Source organism: Ambystoma mexicanum, chromosome 13 (assembly GCF_040938575.1).
Source record: "Ambystoma mexicanum isolate Mex_15411 chromosome 13, UKY_AmexF1_1, whole genome shotgun sequence".
Taxonomy (NCBI): domain Eukaryota; kingdom Metazoa; phylum Chordata; class Amphibia; order Caudata; family Ambystomatidae; genus Ambystoma; species Ambystoma mexicanum.
The window spans coordinates 808,467,985-808,482,252 of record NC_090938.1 but is presented as its reverse complement, the minus strand read 5'-3'; positions in this window follow the sequence as shown (position 1 = coordinate 808,482,252).

The following is a 14,268-nucleotide window of genomic DNA, read 5'->3' as shown; positions in this document are numbered from 1 at the left end:
ATGAAGACAGCTGCTAACTTGCCCACAAACTAACTTCTTCATGTGCGGAGTACCGCATCACTATCACAGTTCCAATCTTCCTAGAATTAAACATAGCTCCTAGCTCACCAACAAGCTGCGCTCCCAACAGATTTTTGTAGATTGCAGAACACTTCCGATCTGCTTCCTCTTCTGCCCTCTTATTAACTTGAAAAGGGAAGGCCTAAAGGAGTTAAACTAAAACATGATATGATCTGGCATTTATAATGTGCCTATACACAGGTGTTTCAAGGCGTGACGAGGCAGGGGAGGGGAACAAAGGGAGGACGGACCGCGATCCTACTAGGCCAGGTGTCATTCAGATAACGCAAGTGCGTGGGAAGGTGGAAGGGAAAGTAAAGTACATGGGTATAGATCATATCAATAAGTAAAATAACGGCCAGCATGTGGCAAGTGAATGGGTGAGTGCGGACATCTGCTATCAAGGGCTGGTAGGGGGACTAGATGGGCAGTGCAGGTGTGCAACGCTGGTGGGTGAAGGACCTGGGCCCGGGATCAGAGTGTGTCCAGGTAGCCAGTGCAGTACCGGTTACAGCCAGGAGGTCAGCACGGGAGAGGAGGAGAGAAAGCAGAAGCAACAAGAAAGGTTTTGAAGTGCCACCGGAACCAGAGATGGTTCTCCTCAAGTTTGAGGGAGGCTGTTCCAGAGGGAGGCACCAGCTGAGGAAAGAGATCTATCACCAACTCGTTGCTTGGAGAAGCGACTGACCCTGAGGGAGTTGGAGGCGGAGGAGCGAAGAGCTCGAGAAGGGAGGTATTTAGGAAGAGAGAGTTGAAAGTAATGAGGCCCGAGGCCCCAGAAGGCCTTGTGGATGATGCAGAGGGTTTTGAACTTAATCCTTGCAGCCACTGGGAGCCAGTGCAGAGATTTCAGTCCTGGAGATATACGATCCCTGGGCTTGAGGCCAAGGACAAGTCTTGCAGCCCTGTTCTGGATGAGTTGAAGAGGGCGCAGAGTAGAAGCAGGCAGATTTAGAAAAGGGCTGTTGTAATAGTCCATAGCATGACTGTGTAGGGGAGGAGTGGTCCAAAACACCCTCCTTGCCTGCATCCCCTCCCCAGGTGAGGGCCATGGCTCATTGGGCGTCCCCTCAGACCACCCGGGCCCAGGTGGTGGAGGGTTCACCTGCTGAAGACATTGCCCACACGTATCGAATTTAGCTAGGCCCAGAAACCATTTTGTCTATCAAAGATGGTGTGAGCTCAGCGCACTGTAGCGCGGCTCCCACCCTCGGAGAGTTTCAATTATCCCTGTCGCCGCAGCACCCTGGCAGATCCGCTGTGAGCCCGTTCCCACGAACAAGACGGACATGAACTAGCATAAGATACTAATACTGTAACATTTCACCGTCCACAGTGTATCACTGCTCCCAGCATGACCCGGTCAGCGAGGCCTGGGTGATGGGGAGATCTGTAGAATGGTCATCCGATGAAAGCAGAAAAACACCCAGATACGAATGTCAAAAACTACTTTTAATACGTGTATCCTTTCCATAAAACTACTTCTACTAAAGAAACCTGTAAAATTGTGTAAGGATTGTAAGAAACGCATGTTTACATGACACCAGCTATGAAGAACCCACACCCCTGCAGGGGTGTGCAAATGATAAAAGCATTCCGGGGGAGTATTCTCTATATGTATCATTGAAAACCATACACCCCGCAATCTCGCGCCATAACTGAACTAATGCTGCTAGAGTACACATGAAGAAGAATGTAACCATACAGAGGGCTCATGTATAGAATGTGCGAGAATGCACTTGTCATGCGTGTATGTCTAAGCCCCTCATGTGCTACCACCATCGCGTATGGTGGCGGGTCATTTTCTAGGTACTCCTCCAACCTCAATACTACCTCACTTACTGCAAATGTATATGCATATAACTAAATACTGTAATTGTTAAAACATAGTGTACGAATAAGGTGCTCAGACTGGATATAATTGAGACACCTCCAGCAAAGTGAAATGTATGTTTTCAAGTGATTCAAACAAATGTTATAAAATGTTCTAATGATTGTGATGTTTTTCACCTCTAAAAGCCGGCAACACACGAGGAAGATACCTTTGTCAATATGTGCAAGGCCATTTCCCCTCCCACCCTGCGAAGACTGCCAAACATGAGAGCAGAGGCCCGCGCCGCGCTGCTCCACCTCCCCCAACCAGACTGGAGCCGCTTCAAAGATTTGTAGGCCCCTCTGCAGCACCCAAGGCTACGGCCCGCCACCTGCATTATTTACAGTAAGTACAGCAGTAAACCTCTGCCTCAACACACACTTCCAAAGGCGCCCCCTTGTAAACCCCACAACCCACCGGATCATCTTAGACTTATGGCCTTGTGCAATCAGGACACCCAGCACTGTGGCAACACACAGCGGCACATTTATAACCACATCTAACAAGACAGGGAGGCATGTACCGCCCGTCCCATGCCCTGAAGCTTAGCCCCTCAACCTATGGCTCCAGTCAACAGGACACTGGTAACCTTGCCCTGACGAATGACCATCAGACCCCTCACAAGGTGCATTCCTCCTGTGTTGCATTAACCTGTAGAATAACCTATTGGAAGATTTACTAAAGAAGATAATATTGTAATGACTGAATGACTGCGGTGTGCATGGCCTAGGGCAAATAAGTCAGGAAAAGACATTCATCTCTGACACTGGCCGCGATGGCACAACAACACCGCCCGGATGAACTCAGCCAACCTGCCAGGCCCAGCCCAACCCACGAGGATGACCAGTGACGTCTTCCAGCCAAAGCCAACCGCATCGCAGCAGCACCTATAGTTAGTCGTCGCCACCCAATCCCATCGAACTTGTGCCCCCTATAGTATGTAGGTTCTTATGACGTTTTTTGTAAATATATACGCCTGTCTTTGCTATTGTCGGACAGAGCGCTCTCGGAGTTTGCAGAGTTCTTTGCATGCCCTATTCTGATTGATAAACTCCCATTTAAGCTCACCCACACTCTGTCTTGGTTTTATTCCCGACTTGGGAGAGTCCTTCATTGTCTCTCATTGAGGGGAGGATCGTGCTGGCTGGGGACGCTTGCCTTCAGTGGTGACCCCGAAAGCGTGATTATTATTATTATTATTTTTTCCCGACCTAACATTACCGTCCCCTTTTGGCACGAGAATCTCCGGTCGAAAAGGGATACGCACGGTGAGCCGGCTCCGGGAGGCTGCCCGCCAACGGCGACCGGTACACTAAGAAGTGCGCACTCAAAAGAGAGAGGGTACGGGATCCCAGTTGAAAAATCCCCTTTGAGTACCGCTCGCCGGGGCTGACTGTTGAGCGGACGGCAACACTGCCTGGACGGACCCAGTTTCGGAGACTATCGGTTCAAGACGGGCACATGAGTATTGAGTGCGAGCGATCGTAAAGGGAGTGGGGGAAGAAGTTTAGAACAGAGAACGAAGAGGGGTAGAAAAGGGGGTACGCAGATCTACTAGGGACCATCCTAAAATTTCTTTGCTTTTTCTTTGCATATGGCCATTAGGATCAAGAGGTGAATAAGAGATAAAAGTGACGGGAACCTAGCTCCGAAAGGGGATGGAAGGCGGCGCCGCATAGTGCTATCTTGACTAGTACTGGGAATATATGAAGAAGTGGATTATACGATAAAAGTGTCTGGCAAAGGGGGACACGGAGAACATATTAGTGACTGCTATTTCTTCCTTCTTTTCTTTTCTTTAGGGTTAGGGTTGGGGGGAAAATAAAAGTGAGACCAGTACAAAACGTTAGGGAGAAAGTAAAAGAGAGAGAGAGTCCTACTAGAAGGGGGAAGAGCAGGCCAATATACATATATAGGCCCATCCATATATCTGAATAAGACGGACAGGGACAGCCGGCTAGGGAGGAAAGGGTGGGCAGCTTGAATTGTGAATAGTGTTACAGAGAGGTGTGTGCACCTCGTATGAGTCAGAAGACAATTTGATGCTGTGTGTGTGTAAAATGGTTATAAATGTATAGTAATTGAATGGTCATGGTAAGTGTGGCCGGATAAAGCTTCTTGATAAAAAAAAAACAAATTATGATGACAAGGTGAAGTGAGTGTGTACCTTTTTGATTTCCGGGTTAATATTGTCAAAATCACTGATGATTTTCTCTTGTATGTGCCCCCCCCCCAAAGAGAATAGAATAGAGACTGTGTACAGCCAGTTTTGTATTACGCAGGCAGCGGGAAGAGCACAAAGGAGCCCATTATTGAATGTAAAGTAGAAGACGAAACCCATATTGGTAATAGGTTTACATTGTAATTGTGGACACACAGAGACACACAAGTACTAGGAAAACACAGAGATGGGGGCCGAAACACCCTTATCACATATTTGTAAGAACCTACCAGGGTACGCGGAGCGAATTAAGAAATATCATGACCAATGGATAACAGAGCTGAAGGGAGAGGGGTTACCCCAGATATGGCCCGAGGGGGGGTCATTTGATAAGTGTTCTGGATATGGTGGCCACATGCATTTGTTTGAAATACAAGGGGAAGCAGTTGCACAATAGGAGGGAAATATTAGATCTCTGGAGGTTATTTGAAGAGATACCACCGCCTAAAGCACCAGCATTAAACCCTGACCTCCCGTCCACCACAGACAACCCACTGATGATACAGAAAGATGTTAAAGAATTGTCAAATGTAGCGCCACCAATAGAGGTAATAAGCTTGTACCCGATATTAAACAAGCCTGTGCCCGCAGAAGGGTACAGTGACCCCACTTATGTGCCTCCCCCGACTACTACACCCCACCGGCCCACGGCACCCCCGCCATATGAAAGTACAAGGGAGCGAGCCCAGGCAAGTACACAAAGGGTGGACATAGAAAAGCTAACAGATGATTTACAATCCAGACTCTTAATAGCGAAAGATGAACTCTCAAGGATAAAAGACATATGTGAACAAACAGCACTTAATGCAGCAAGATCAGGGCGCACGTCTAGAGCGCCGAGTGAGAATAGAACACTCGAAGACGGGTGGAAAAAGGGTGAGATACTGTTCAGAATTGAGGAAGAACCGACACGAATAATCGAAGTAGGGACACGAGAGGGAGGTATTGATAATGAGGAAAGGCCTATAGGGGACAGAGAGGAACTACTATGTGACATAAGGGACGATTTAGAGGAAAGCGACAGGTTGAGCATGGCAATGGGAGGGGGAAGTGAAGGGGTGGATGGTACATGTTCAATGAGAACACTGTATGATGAGTGGACGGGGCGATTAAGGAACAGGGTGGGGAAAATGGCATCACTGGGAACATCAGCAGCCAAAACGGGTCCAGATGCAACGACAAAAGGAAGGCTACAGCTCCCATTGATACATACGGGAGGAGGGAGGCCTAATTATATCCCATGGGCTCAGATGGATAAAGCCAATTTATTAAAGTTACTGCCCCTGTTATCGGGAGGGGCGAGTAAGTGGATATACGCCTTTGAGAAACACACTGCCGGGGTACCCCTAGCAATAGGAGATGTGAAGAGCTTGCTCGTATCAGCAGTGGGGGATCAGGCTGAGAGAGTATGGGTTAAGGCCGGTTTCCCGGGAGTAACATTAGACTGCGACCGCCATGACGGAGCCTCCTTCAACACAGTGCGTGCGAGGGTGTGGGATGCCTTGCGAGAAACGTTTCCAGATACGCCAGACTTACAGTCAGTAATGCAGTGTACAATGAATGACGGGGAGGAAGCTATGGATTACATTTTTTGGGTCCAAGAGATGTGGAGAGCAGAAACGGGCACGCCCTGGTATCAATCGACTTCTTTATTTTACTTCATTATAAAAAGAGGGCTCCCAAAGGAGGTGCAAAAGGCGCTTGACAAAATAGCGGGCATTGAAGCGAAAGGATGGCCTGAGATCCAGAGCATAATAGTGCACCATTGTAAGCGAATAAAGGAAAGGGGGAGAAGGAGGTGGCGCAGAGGAGATTGGCAGACGAAGTAAAACTAGTGCAGACAAAGTTGGTGAAGGTCGCAGCGGCTGTAGCTGCACTCCCCCACAGCAGGGAGGGAGATGAGGAGGAGGAAGGTCTGATAGCCATACAAGGAAGGATGGCAACTAGTTGGGCTGGAGCAGGACAGCGGCAGTGGAATGAGCAGGAGACAGGCGGAGGATCGCAGTGGCAGGAGTGGGCCCCTCGAGGAGGACGAGGTGGGTACAGGGGCCGAAGGGGTGGACCTGGGTACAGGGGAATGGGAGGAAATCGATGGCAGGGCCCTAGAGGTGCACAAGGGAGTTGCTGGAACTGTGGAAGATGGGGGCACTATTCTAGGGAATGCAGAGCCAGACCCAATAACGGGTTCCAAGAGGTAGAACAGTATGGCCATCCCCACCCGGGGAGCCCGGGGAGCCCATATTGTCTTCCAATGGGACAACAACCGAGAAACCCAGGCCAAGGTAATAATGAGCAACAACAGGGGCACCAGTATAGAACACAGAACCACCCACAAAACAATGACAATATGCAGTACACGCCAGGCAACCCTTTTGCGACAGCGGCGAAAGGGGCCCCCGCACCAGCACCCTATAGCGGAGTATCAGTGGTTTCAGGGAGTGTCTTCAATCAAGGGGGGACGATGAGACACCCCGCATAGGACAGCCCACAGAGAACACTTGCGTGTCCAGTTCTATCTACCACCTACGATGCAGCAGAGGAACCATTGGTAGGGGCGCAGTTCATATTCATGGTGGATTCGGGAGCGGAGAAATCATGTATCAGGGAGGGCCGGTTCCCGTTATCTAATAGGAAGTTAGAGACGCAGGGGTTCTCTGGGGCTGTAATTGAAGTTCCTTACACAGAAGCATTGGATGTAACAGTGGGGGGTAAGACTGTAAAGACACCCTTACTGTATTATGAACATTCACCAATAAATTTACTAGGGAGGGACCTCCTGAGTAAACTCAACATGACCATATCATTTACAGAGAGAGGGATAGTGTGTTCAACACCCGGAATATGCCCATTGCGTGCAATGTTGGTAGTGCAAGCCTATACAACCACACAAGAAGTACGAGGGTTGCCGGAAAATGAGGAAATGTTTATTGAAGGGCTAAAGACATTGGCCCTCATAATTCCAGAGCTGAGAAGAACGGACTGGAGGATTCCAGCGGAGTTCCTCTTCCGCCCCATAGTGTGCCCCGACACAGCACCAGGATCAGTGGTATCATTAGATTTGCACGCTGTACAGGTATCAGCGAAAAGGATTGCTGTGATTGGATTAGATAGGGAGGGATGTGAGTGGCGTACAGTGCTGTGTACAAATGCCAACATCGCCCTAAGAGAGTTATCAGATGAGGATCTTTTTTCAGATGCAGAAGGGGATGGTGAAATAGTAATGGAAATAGCGATGCCCTGTGACATTTTGATTCAAGCCAGGGAAATCCCCGTTCAACTGATGGCAGTGGTGGGAGCACCGCCGTCATTTTTTGATGACGACATGAGTCTCGTACCAAATAATTTGTGGACAACAGGCCCCCATGATGTAGGGCTGTTGCTTGGAGTACAACCTGTGGTAATAAAACTAAAGCAAGGAGCAATTTTACCTCGAGTGAAACAGTATCCATTGTCCCTTGAAGCTGAAGAAGGGATAAAAGAGACAATAAATGCACTACTAGCACAAGGGATAATAGTGCCTTCAAACTCCCCATGCAACACATGTATTTATCCAATCAAAAAAGCAAAAGGAGGGTCTTGGAGGATGATACAGGATTTACGCCCCCTAAATGATGTAATTCAGAAAGAGTTCCCTTTGGTCCCGAACCCTGCATCAATATTATGCAGCATCCCAAAAACAGCATCACACTTCACAGTAGTAGACTTGAAAAACGCATTTTTCTCAATCCCCCTGGCTGAAGAGAGTAGATACCGGACAGCATTTACACTGGGGGGGAAGAGATATGAACACTGCAGATTACCACAGGGATACTGTGAGAGCCCAAGCATATTTAACCGCATATTGCATGAAGATTTGGGGAACCTATCAGTAGAGAGTACGATCATTCAGTACGTAGACGATTTATTAGTGTGTGCACAAGACGAAGAAACATGTAGAAAGGATTCAACAACGCTCCTGACTCTATTGGCCAACAAGGGGTACAAGATAGACAAGGAGAAGATACAGTACTGCCTGACAGAGGTCTTATACTTAGGACAGCTGATATCAAAAGATGGAAAAAGAATAATCCCCGACAGGGTAGAAGCGATAAGATCTGTAGGAGAACCCACAACAGTGAAAGACATGCAGAAATTCTTGGGAATGTGCAACTATTGCCGAGCATGGATATTAGACTATGCAGCATACACGAGACCCTTACTACAAGCACTCAAAGAAGCACAACAGGAAAATAAAAAAATTGAATCGTCAGAAGAAATGAGCACGTCATTCCAATCATTAAAAGAGTTAATTTCAAGCGCTCCAGTGCTAGCAAATCCTGATTATGGACGCAAATTTTACCTATTCTCACACTGCAAAGGAACACTCATGACAGCTGTTCTGACACAAAAGACGTCCCTAGGACACAAGCCTTTGGCTTACTATAGTGGTACTTTAGATGCCGTGATGCAAGGCCATTTCGCGTGCGAGTAATCACTCGCTGCAGCCGCGTTCGCGATTGAGAAAAGTGCCACAATAGTAATGGGTTGCCCTGTGACATTGTTTGTGGAACACTCATTATTTGCAATACTTGAGAGGTCAAAAAGCACACTGACAACACAGCGGGCAACAGCCTATGAGATCATATTGTCTAGCGCCAATATTCATGTGGTGAGATTCAAGACTGTGAACCCTGCAACATTCATTACAGAAGCATGCACACTAGAGGACATGCAGGACCACGATTGTGCAACTTACACAGGAGAAAGAGGGGAGGACACAGTGGTGTGTGAGAACGCTCTGAGCGAGGGGGAAGTGTACTTCGTGGATGGGTCTGCATCGATTAATGTGGACACGGGAGAAAAGCATGTAGGTATGGCGGTGGTGAGGTTAGAAGATGGTGAGTATGAAACACTAGTACAGTACCGCCTCCCATCACATTACTCCGCACAAGCAGCAGAACTGATTGCGCTCATAGAAGCGCTACATGCAGCAAAGGGTTGCGCAGTGACAATATACACAGACTCAGCTTACATGACGACGACTGTACATGGAGGTCTAGCGAGATGGGGGCGGAGGGGATTCCGACGGGCAGATGGAACGCCAGTACAGCATGCAGAATTACTGAAAGAGTTAATTGAGGCCCTCCAAAACCCTACTGCAGTAGCAATAGTGAAGTGCCAAGCACATACATCCAACACAGATGTTGTGTCTTTGGGAAACGCGGCAGCGGACGCTGCCGCCAAAGAGGCTTCCTATTTTCAGAAATATGAAGCAGGTGAGTACATGCTACAGCACAAGACAAACGAAGAGCTCCCAGAAGGCTACAACATGATGCCTATATCACAAATACTAGAATTACAGGAAGGAGCTAGTGCAGACGAAAAATTGATGTGGACAAAACGAGGGTGCAGCAAGTCGGCAACAGACTTACTGTGGCGACAAAGCAACTCAGGGAAAGTGGTAATGCCAATAAAGTTATTGGAAATTGCGTTTCAACAACTACACTTCCCTGCACACAATACCAAACAGCACATTGCAGCAGAAATACAGGAAGAATGGTTCGTGCCCTGTCTCCAGGAGCACGTATCGCGATTAGCGATGGAATGCACAACTTGTCAAATATACAATTCAGGAATGACATTACGCACGCTCCGGGGAACAATTCCAAAACCCATTGGCCCATTCAGAGAGCTACATATTGATTACGCCGACAAGGGGGAAAGGTGTAATGGCGCACGGTACATGATTGTGGTTGTATGCCCATTCTCAAGGTGGGTGAAAGCAGGACCATGTGCACGACCTGATGCCAAAAGCGCTGCAAAGTTCCTAGTGAGGGAAATGTTCCCGCGCTGGGGAATTTGTGACGTGATTCGCTCAGATAATGGCACTCATTTTGTAAATGAACTTTTCAAGGAAGTCACTACATTATTGGGAATAAAACACAAGTTGTGTTCGATTTATCATCCTCAAAGTAATGGCGTAGTGGAAAAGATGAACGGACTGTTAAAAGGCAGGTTATCAAAACTATGCTTTTCACTGAAAAAGAATTGGATTTACTGTCTGCCCCTTGCGCTATTTGAGCTGAGGAATCAGCCAAGCAAAGACCACCATTTGTCCCCGCACGAGATTGTGACTGGGAGACGAATGTGCACAGCACACTCTCCACTGCGCGAACACTCAGATGCACACAGAAGCGCTGCGATATTGGGGGATGAGTTCACAGATTATTTGAAGAAATTAACAAGGGCAGCGCGCGCAATATCGAAGCAGCTCTCTCCACCCTTCACTACAGAGGAAGGAAACATAACAGTGTCTGCCACGGAGCCTGAGCAACAGCTACAGCTGATGCCGGGCGAATTGATTTATGTCAGGAGTTTTGTGCGTCGATGGAATGCTCCACGGTTCCATGGCCCATACGAGGTAGTGTTTTGCACGCCCACGGCAGTAAAAGTAAAGGGCCTGAAGTACTGGGTACACTTGACAGATGTACGAAAAGCATATAGTAATGTGCAAAAGGAGGTAGATGAGGAGGCACAGACAACAGCAAACGATGCAACTGAGCAGAATGTCTGAATATGAGCTTGTGTATGTGTGTTAGTACTGGACCTGAATGGGAAAATGACTGATAAGTATACTTGCATTCTTTTTAAGATATTTCTGGGAAAAAAAAAAAAACGTTTTTTCTTTTTTTTTATCTTGTGGACTTATATGTAATTAATGAAGTGACCACATTATGACGTGTTTACACCCTTGTCTGTGAATATCCTTCCCTGCATCCCTACCCGCTTCCATTCCCCGTCAATATATATTGGCACTGATAGTGCCAACGAAATGTTTACATGCATGCACTTAATGCACTTTTATATCTCGAACAGGAACTACCATGGCATCTAACGGGCAGCCTGCAACTTATAGAATTAGTAGAATGAGAGAATTACTAAATGAGAGATGTAGATATTCGTATGAGTGTGGACTATCTGTGTGAATTACGTTGTTTTTTATAATAATGTTTGGCCTGGTCACGTATTGGTTTGTAGCGTTCATCTCTATCGGGAGGGATTAACAGCACTGGGATTAACAGCACTACTGGGACCAATGCAACTGCAAGTGCCAATACGAGGGAAGGTGATTTTCTGGTATGGGACGGAACTAAACTTGTATGGGGTTACTATACTACACCATCCAATGCTGTCATTTCAGAAAAGAAAGAGCCGCAGGGTGGAATGCAAAACAACACAGTGTCTCCACCAAACATATCTAATTATAATGCTCGCAGTTTAAATGACCGAAACCCGTCTGCCATATCATGGTTGTATAACACCCCCACCAGCCAGCCTGCCCCCATACTAAAAAACAACCTGCAAGATAACGTCAGAGACGAAAAGGAAAAGCTGCGAGCAATACACAAAATATTATATGATGCATGGGCCAAGGGGGGCGGGAATGAGAAAGGGGGGTCTATTTTATCCCTCGCCCAGGAAGTTGGGAAGTACATGAGGAACAAGAACAACAGACGAAAAAGAGACGCAGGGGGAAGGAGGTATGATGAGTACTATGGGTTAGGACTCGATAAAATGGAAGACCCACGACACCCCCACCAGACAAATAAATGGTATGCGGATATGAGTGCTACAGCTAAACAAACAACAAATGAGAGCTGTTATGTCTGCTCCCTCATTCCTCATGCTTCAGGTACACCCAAAGTATTGCTACCCAGAGAGTTGCCAATTATAGATGCCCAATGTCTCCTTCATCTCACGTTATGCAGGATTAAGAACACCTTCCAGGCACATGAAGTTACTTTTACAATGCTGCAGAATGAGAAGACTTGCTACCCAAGGACGGCAGGGGTGGTATGTCTGGAAGAACCATTTCTTGTAATACAAGGGACACTTTTTTCAGACAACAAGTGGAAGGATGAAGAAGTAATGTGCAAAGCTGAAGCACTGAGAGGTGTGGCACCAGAGAAATTGCAGTGGATAGAAGAAACATGCACACCAGTATGGAAGGGACACATTTCAAAACTGACCTGGGTAACCGCCATTGAAAAACCCTTCAAACTACAGAACGAAATAGACTATGAACTATGTTTCAAAGGAGAGGGGAAAACCTCCATGGGAACAAACAAGAACTGCAACAAAACCCTCACCATCGCAGATCTGAGAAAAGGGACAGCGGCCCTGATGGACACGTACTGGGTATGCGGCAACCAGGCATACCTGCACCTTCCCCCGTCATGGAGTGGCAGCTGCTCAATGGCCACTCTGCACTCAGCCCTAATGGTAATACCAGAAAGCCACATCGATGGGAGCAAAAAGACACAGGAACGCATACAACAGAATGCAGGCCAACCGACTGCGGAGTCACAAATGTATGTCCTGTCTTCCGGAAGCAAGGGAGAGGTGCTGACTCGCAACCGACGAGCATCAAACTACATATCAAAGGCATCATCAGAACTGTTGGCTCAGATCCCAGACAGATATCGATTATTCAGCTCAGCAGAAACATTCTTTGCCTCACTCATCTCAAGTGTCCAAGCAAGGGCAAACGCAAAATGGCTCCAGATAACACGTTGGGAACTGACTCAGCTGGCCAATGACACTGAAGAAGGGTTCAACGTAATAAAAGTGGAACGAAGGGCTTTACGGCTGATGACAATGCAAAACAGGTATGTCCTGGACCTGTTGACGGCGATGGATGGAGGTGTTTGCCGAAAAATTGGAAGTGCCTGCTGCACTTTCGTACCTTCCGAAGACGCAGAAAACGGCTCCCTGTCGCATGTGATCGAAGCAGTCCACAACCTGGGAGAAAAAATGAAAATGGAAGGTGGAGCAGAAGACAGCACGTGGTTCGATAACATCTTCTCCTGGGTCCCCTCATGGCTTGGAACAACTGTGAAATTTTTGATGCCAGCTGTGGTGTTCCTCCTTTTAATTTTTTGCCTGTGCCAGGTGGGTCTTCGATGTTGTGCTAACGCAGTACCTAATGGTGCAATGATGATGGTGACAATGGGCAACACCCGTGGGACAATGCAAACTACGCAGGAAGTGCAGGTGCAAACTGGAACTGATGACGCACCAAGGTATCAACTAGTGCCTAGGTATCATGACAAGGATATTATAGACAAATTATGGCACACCACCATCAGAGAGCCCCGTGTATTAGAATGGTACCAGGAGGTGTGGGTAGATTTGGCGGGAGATGGCGGATGTATCTACCTGACTTGTACCCCAGATGAATATGCCAGAAGAGGGGAGAGCTTACGGGGGGTGTGCAGAGCATGGATGCCCATAAAAGGCACACCTGCATGGGATGAGGCAGTGATAAACGAAGCAGAATGTAGAAGGCTGGAGGACTTAAAGTATTAGTTACTTAAGTAACGAAAGGGGGGAAATGTAGGGGAGGAGTGGTCCAAAAGACCCTTCTTGCCTGCATTCCCTCCCCAGGTGAGGGCCATGGCTCATTGGGCGTCCCCTCAGACCACCCAGGCCCAGGTGGTGGAGGGTTCACCTGCTGAAGACATTGCCCACACGTATCGAATTTAGCTAGGCCCAGAAACCATTTTGTCTATCAAAGATGGTGTGAGCTCAGCGCTCTGTAGCGCGGCCCCCACCCTCGGAGAGTTTCAATTATCCCTGTCGCCGCAGCACCCTGGCAGATCCGCTGTGAGCCCGTTCCCACGAACAAGACGGACATGAACTAGCATAAGATACTAATACTGTAACATTTCACCGTCCACAGTGTATCACTGCTCCCAGCATGACCCGGTCAGCGAGGCCTCGGTGATGGGGAGATCTGTGGAATGGTCATCCGATGAAAGCAGAAAAACACCCAGATACGAATGTCAAAAACTACTTTTAATACGTGTATCCTTTCCATAAAACTACTTCTACTAAAGAAACCTGTAAAATTGTGTAAGGATTGTAAGAAACGCATGTTTACATGACACCAGCTATGAAGAACCCACACCCCTGCAGGGGTGTGCAAATGATAAAAGCATTCCGGGGGAGTATTCTCTATATGTATCATTGAAAACCATACACCCTGCAATCCCGCGCCATAACTGAACTAAAGCTGCTAGAGTACACATGAAGACGAATGTAACCATACAGAGGGCTCATGTATAGAATGTGT